The 7,500-nt window shown below is 41.3% G+C and overlaps 2 pseudogenes; both read right to left on the bottom strand.

Annotated features, from left to right (window-relative positions):
* The window catches only part of LOC129251967 (large subunit ribosomal RNA), a 9,731-nt pseudogene extending 3,445 nt beyond the window's left edge, over nucleotides 1-6,286 (bottom strand).
* Nucleotides 6,287-6,731: 445 nt separating this feature from the next.
* Nucleotides 6,732-6,912, bottom strand: LOC129251976 (5.8S ribosomal RNA; annotated as a pseudogene).
* Between the last annotated feature and the right edge of the window lie 588 nt (nucleotides 6,913-7,500).

Raw genomic sequence — 7,500 nt, 5'->3', positions numbered from 1 at the left:
CAAATATTCCGGAATGAACTCCCACAAGCATTTACACATCTCTCCGTTCAAACCATCGAGACCTGGAGACCTTTTAGACCTGACCAGGCCAAACGCATATTCCAACTCCTCAACTTCTATTGGAGGGACAGGCACCTCTTGTGCAGGAGGAACCTGAACCTCAGCCCTGGGAAAAAACTCGCCTAACAGAACACTGGCGCATTCTCTCCACGTGGATGACACAGTGTCACCCACGCGAAGAGAGCTAGCCATCTCGTTCCGACGACCCCGACAGATCCTATAGACCTGTCCCCAAGGGTCGTCCCTATTTTCCCCGACAAACCTTCTCCACTCTTCCTCTTTGACTTCTACCAACATTCTCTTATATTCCTTCATTCCTACTCTGAATTGAGCCTTGAGCTGTGGCAAATTCTCCGAATTGGTCCGCCTGCCACGTTGAAACAACCGCCTCAAGCGCCGGACAGACCTCCTCTTTGAATTCAACTCGCTAGTCCACCACTTAACACCTTTAAGTCTGGCAACCCTAGCTTTTTTGAACATCGTGTCATTAACCCCCCAGACACATTCTGATAAACGAGCAATTTGCTCGTCGACCCCGAAATTTTCAAACACGTTAAGCGGTATACCCAATACCGCTTCTCTAACGGTCTGACCGTATCTATTCCAGTCGGCGCATGTGGTACGCCATCGTCTCAATGGGCTCACACTTTCCGACTGTGGGGTACGAGGAGTAACCATGATTTGAATTAAATTATGGTCACTAATTCCCCAACCACCCTTGACACTCCAACTACATTCAAACTTGCTCGCGGCTGCTTCATTCATGAGCGTCACGTCAATGTCGCTCACTCCTCTAGGCCCATCAAACGTATACCATTCACTCGGTTCGTTTGCAATGAGGAGGCTATTTGCCACCACCCAGTCGCTCATGGCCTCACCACGACTGTGGCTCCGATATCCAGCAGTGTGCCTGGATGTTTTGCTGAACCACATCGGGGAGGTGGCATTGGCATCGAGACACATGATGACAGGGTTGCTACTTTCACGTAGTAGCACCGCCTCTATGTATCTCAAGTATGGTTCTAGAGGTTCATTGAACTTGCAGTATAGGCTGGCGACATATACTTTGCCGAAATCGCCCTCAACACACACACATACTCCCCACTGTGATGAGTCAACCACTACGCAAGAGTAGCTTGGCTCACACACAGCTACTGCGGCATTGACTCCAAGGTCCGTAAAGACCCTGAAGCCACCAGGAAGACCTCTCACCACCCCATTGGTGGAGTATGGTTCCTGGAGCAAAGCAATGCCGCAGCCCCCCTCCGACATACACGCCCCCAATTCACACATCACGGCATAAGACCCCTGACAGTTCAGTTGATATAGCTCAACCATCAATGTCTAGCATTCGCACGGGCAACAATGGCACAGTACACCGGGCAGACAGTGGACATCATCAGATGTCCGGCTGGCTTGCCCTTAAATGCACAGTTGCGACAATGCGGGGCATTGCCACAACCTGCACTCCTGTGTCCTTCCTGCCCGCACCTACGGCAGACATCCTTCTTGGCTCTGCATTCTGCCACCCTGTGATCAAATCCCATGCATCGGAAGCAGCCGGGCGTCAGTTGGTCCGGCCGTACCCGGAAGGAAAACCACTTTACGTAGCAGCGACCTGCTTCCAGGAGGGCGGACATTAGCATGTCCGTGCCCTCAAGGACCACATTCGTCACTCCATCAGGGCTGACCTTCCAAGGACGGCTGATCATCCTCACGTCCTTCTCCAGACACCCAGGGCTGAACTCCTTGAGGTTCAAACGGAACAACTCTCCCATGAACTCGTCAGGGGAGATCTCCGTGTGGACCCCCTGGACCACAACCCTAGGCCCCAGCTTCCGACGTATGCTCACATCGAGCCCCACCTCGGAAAACTTGGCATTTTTTACCAAGTTATCCCTCTCAGCAACTGATGGGGTGCGAATAATCGCACCTCCATCCTTCAACGGGCGCACCTCGTGCACCCTTACCCCCATAGAAGGCCCTACCTCTTTTACTACTTTTTTGATCACCTCTTTGGACGTAGTGGGGGTCTTACCCCTTACTACGACCGACCAGGTCTCAACTGGCTTGGGCACCGGCAACGCAGGCAACACAGGCGCAGGCGCCTGAGGTGCCGGCATCAGCGCTGCACCAGCCAGCGAAGCTCCAGCCGTCCTCCGAGGTGCTTCCTCCCTACTTGTTTTTGTGGCTTCCAACCGCCCACGAAGATGGGCGATCTCCGCCACCATCTCCACAAAAAGCGCCTCGAACTCCAAGGAGTATCCCAGGAGGTCCTTCGCTGCGTTCTTTGGGACGCCGTCCATGTCTATGACGGTTCCACTAAAGGCCGTCACAATGGACTTGAAACGCCCCATAAATTGCCCCCCAACTTTTTCACCGAACGCTCCCGAATTCTCCAGGGAAGCACCCGAATTTCTGCGGATTTTCTCCATCCGCTGCCCGGCTGGACCCAATTTGGCCCCTGCCTTCCGCACCTTTTTCTCCCCCTTTTTTTCCCCCTCGGAAACGCCCTCGCTTCCGCTTACCCCCAACTTACCCATTACGGGTGCTTTCGCCGTCACCTTTTCTGTTGTGACCGCTGCTCCTCCAGCGGTTTTCTTCTTCATGCGGGGGGGTGATCTCAGGAGGACCTCTTCCTCCCCCGACGTTGACTCATCCATCGCTGATGACGCCAATCTCGAACTGCCCTGGAGAGGGGTGCTCGCCCTCTTCATTCCTACGCCTAATTTGGGCATAGCCCTCTGCCACCACTGTAAATCGCGTCACGCAATTAAAACGCACAACAATTATAGTGGCACCCGCACGCAATTATAGTGGCACCCACTAACGGGAGAGTCCACCGACAATTCCACACACAGTTTATCACACACTTATACAGTTACGCCGTATATAGTGTTTCTCGCTACCCGCACAACGATTTTAGTTTTCCCACAGGTGCGCGCAATTATAGCGTCTCTCACTAAAATTCCGGGAAAACACAGCGGTATTTTCCCGTACTCACACAACGGCACTCACTAAGCACAATGCACAGTTCATGCACTGCTTCACCGCAGCGTTACTCAATTAGCGCTAATCACTCGCGGATATAGCACAAAAGAGAATTCGCAAAAATTTATAGCGTTCCTCGCTACCCGCACAACAATAAAAGTTTTCCAGCACGTGTTACACCGACACAGGTGCGCGCAATTATAGCGGCGCCCACTTGACGGGACAATTACACGCACAATAGTTTTTCGCTTAATAGCTACCAGTCAGGTACGCGCAATTTAAGTGTCTCTCAGTAACGGCGAAAAACCCACCGACGGTCGCACGACAGCCGAACAGTTTCCTGCACACACACACGCGCCGATTTGTACACAATGTACGTCACTTGCCGACGGTAAAATGTAGTATTTTCTAGGGAAAAACAATCGCTCAAGAATATTTTTATAATTCGCAAAGTAAAAACATCCGCTCACGCGTCCGTTCGCTTCAACGTTCACAATTAGAATGAGTAGATAGGGACAGTAGGAATCTCGTTAATCCATTCATGCGCGTCACTAATTAGATGACGAGGCATTTGGCTACCTTAAGAGAGTCATAGTTACTCCCGCCGTTTACCCGCGCTTACTTGAATTTCTTCACTTTGACATTCAGAGCACTGGGCAGAAATCACATTGTGTCAACACCCGTTAGGGCCATCACAATGCTTTGTTTTAATTAGACAGTCGGATTCCCCAAGTCCGTGCCAGTTCTGAATTGATTGTTAATTGATAATCGTTATAATTTAAAAGGAATATATATCGAATGATATAATTCCTTAAAAATTTTAGCAAGAAAGTTCCACAATTGGCTACGTAACTACTATCCGGGGAACAAGAATCGTAATTCTCTATTTACCCAGAACGAGTACATAAACCATGGTATTGCTTCCCAATCAAGCCCGACTATCTCAATCTTCAGAGCCAATCCTTATCCCGAAGTTACGGATCTAATTTGCCGACTTCCCTTACCTACATTATTCTATCGACTAGAGACTCTTCACCTTGGAGACCAGCTGCGGATATTGGTACGGCCTGTTGAGAAGTTTGCGTGACCCCACCATAAATTTTCAAGGTCCGAGGAGAAAATATCGACACAACAGTAAATGTCATGCTCTTCTAGTCCATCTACCATATCTCTCTTCGAAAGACTTCCATGGTAGTACGACTATAAAACAGAAAAGAAAACTCTTCCGATATCTCTCGACGGCTTCTTTATGGTCGTTCCTGTTGCCAGGATGAGCACAAGGCCCATTTTTAATAACAAACGGATACTCAACAGGTTACGGAATTGGAACCGTATTCCCTTTCGTTCAAAATAATTCAAGTATTTTAATTATTTTTAAATATATTTTTATTAATATTTTTTTTTATTAAAAACTTGAAAATTTTCGGCTTTCGCCTTGAACTTAGGACCGACTAACTCGTGATCAACCACTGTTCACACGAAACCCTTCTCCACTTCAGTCCTCCAAGGTCTCATTCGATTATTTGCTACTACCACCAAGATCTGTACCAATAGCGGCTCCATGCAGGCTTACGCCAAACACTTCTAAGCACACTATTGTACCCTCCTACTCACTAAAGTTTCAAAATTTATAAATCAATCGAAATTGTTTTATAAATCATCTACTTTAGCGGTAATGTATAGGTATACAACTTAAGCGCCATCCATTTTAAGGGCTAGTTGCTTCGGCAGGTGAGTTGTTACACACTCCTTAGCGGATTACGACTTCCATGTCCACCGTCCTGCTGTTTTAAGCAACCAACGCCTTTCATGGTATCTGCATGAGTTGTTAATTTAGGCACCGTAACATTACGTTTGGTTCATCCCACAGCGCCAGTTCTGCTTACCAAAAGTGGCCCACTGGGCACATTATATCATAACCTCAACCTTCATATCAAGAAAGGTGAGGTTCTTACCCATTTAAAGTTTGAGAATAGGTTAAAATCGTTTCGACCCTAAGGCCTCTAATCATTCGCTTTACCAGATAAGATTATTTTATATAATTTTTAAATGCACCAGCTATCCTGAGGGAAACTTCGGAGGGAACCAGCTACTAGATGGTTCGATTGGTCTTTCGCCCCTATACTCAATTCTGACAATCGATTTGCACGTCAGAACTGTTTCGGTCTTCCATCAGGGTTTCCCCTGACTTCAACCTGATCAAGTATAGTTCACCATCTTTCGGGTCACAGCATATATGCTCAAGGTACGCTCCAGTTAGAGGTATAAATAATAATAAATTATCATTATACATAACTATATGGAACGCCCCGGGATTGAATTAATTGACTATTTATTAAAAAATAGACTAAAAATTAATCCCATTATATTTAAGTTAAGTTAATTATGCCATTAAGTTTAATATAACTCAATGACTTGCACATATGTTAGACTCCTTGGTCCGTGTTTCAAGACGGGTCCCGAAGGTATCCTGAATCTTTCGCATTGTTAATCATATAAATGCATACAAATAAATATTAATATCATAGATATTAAATTTTTTGTAAAATTCAAAAAATGAATTTTAGCATTATATATAATAAAATCTATCAACACTTTATCAAATCATTAGTATTTATTTTATGTTAATATGCTTAAAAAGCAAATTAATTTAAATAAACTTAATATCACCAATGATCTTTTGATAAATACTTTATTATGTTAATAGATTACAATGTCCTTATATGAAAAAAATGCACATTATTTTTTTAATTATTTAATGATGAATTTTTCATAATGGATATTCAGGTTCATCGGGCTTAACCTCTAAGCAGTTTCACGTACTATTTAACTCTCTATTCAGAGTTCTTTTCAACTTTCCCTCACGGTACTTGTTTACTATCGGTCTCATGGTTATATTTAGTTTTAGATGGAGTTTACCACCCACTTAGTGCTGCACTATCAAGCAACACGACTCTTTGGAAATATCTTTCTAGTAATCATTAACGTTATACGGGCCTGGCACCCTCTATGGGTAAATGGCCTCATTTAAGAAGGACTTAAATCGTTAATTTCTCATACTAGATATTAAGATATTCCATACACTGCATCTCACATTTGACATATAGACAAAGTGACTTAGTGCTGAACTATTTTCTTTTCGCTCGCCGCTACTAAGAAAATCCTTGTTAGTTTCTTTTCCTCCCCTCATTAATATGCTTAAATTCAGGGGGTAATCCCATATGAGTTGAGGTTGTTTTAATATTCTTTTTTTATCTTCTCACAATTTAATAAAAAAAATTATATCATCTTTTCATCTCTATTTTTCTTTTCTCCTTTTATATATTGTAAATATATAAAAATAATAATAATGTAAAATGAGGCAATCCTAGAATAAAAAATTTAATTTTTATGCTAGACATTCCTCCTTTTAATTACATATATAAATTATTATTTTATATATATATATATAAATAATATGAAAATTTTTTGTAAAGAATACTTAGATTCAATATTTTCATCATTTCATTTTATTTGAGAGGATTTTTTTTTTAAAGAATATATAATAAATAAAATTCATTATATATCTTTATTTTTTTTGCTATTAATATTATGAATTATTTAAAATCCAATAATATACACATTTGCTTAAATTCAATTATTTTTATAAAAGAATAAGCAACTTATTTAGCATAGTCTTACAACCCTCAACCATATGTAGTCCAAGCAGTACTTTAAAATTGAATTTAATGTACATAACAGCATGGACTGCGATATGCGTTCAAAATGTCGATGTTCATGTGTCCTGCAGTTCACACGATGACGCACAGTTTGCTGCGTTCTTCATCGACCCATGAGCCAAGTGATCCACCGCTTAGAGTATTTTTTTATTTATTTTTATTTATAACAAATGTCAATTTTTTTTTGCATATATTAATTGAAAGAGTAAAATTAAATAATATTAATAATATATAAATTGATTTTCTTTCAATAATATATATCAAATATATTTAACTCTAAACATTTTTATTAAGTTGCGAATGTCTTAGTTCAACAATAATACAGTGGTGGTATTTATTATGATTCAATTATTTTGTATTTTTTTAATCATTTTATGTATATATATAATAATATAATAAATATATACCACTTTTGTTATTGTGAACAAATTAACTTATCATTCAATCAAATGAATAATAAGTACAACTTTTTATTTTCATGTTTAAAGGTTTTTAAAAGAAAAAAATAAGAAAAAACATTACAAAATGTACCATCATATATTATATTTAATATGATATAATTGATGGATCACAAATTGAATGAAAAAGAATAAAAAGAATTATGGATTCAAAATAATTATATAAATTTTTTTTTTTTTTTCTTTTTTTTTTTTTTTTTTTTTTCTTTTTGTTCGTTTGTTTGCTTGTCTGTTTGTTTGTTTGTTTGTTTGTTTGTTTGTTTTTCTTACGG

Source organism: Anastrepha obliqua, unplaced genomic scaffold (genome assembly GCF_027943255.1).
Source record: "Anastrepha obliqua isolate idAnaObli1 unplaced genomic scaffold, idAnaObli1_1.0 ptg000136l, whole genome shotgun sequence".
Taxonomy (NCBI): Eukaryota; Metazoa; Arthropoda; class Insecta; order Diptera; family Tephritidae; genus Anastrepha; species Anastrepha obliqua.
This window is presented reverse-complemented; position numbering and strand designations above follow the sequence as displayed.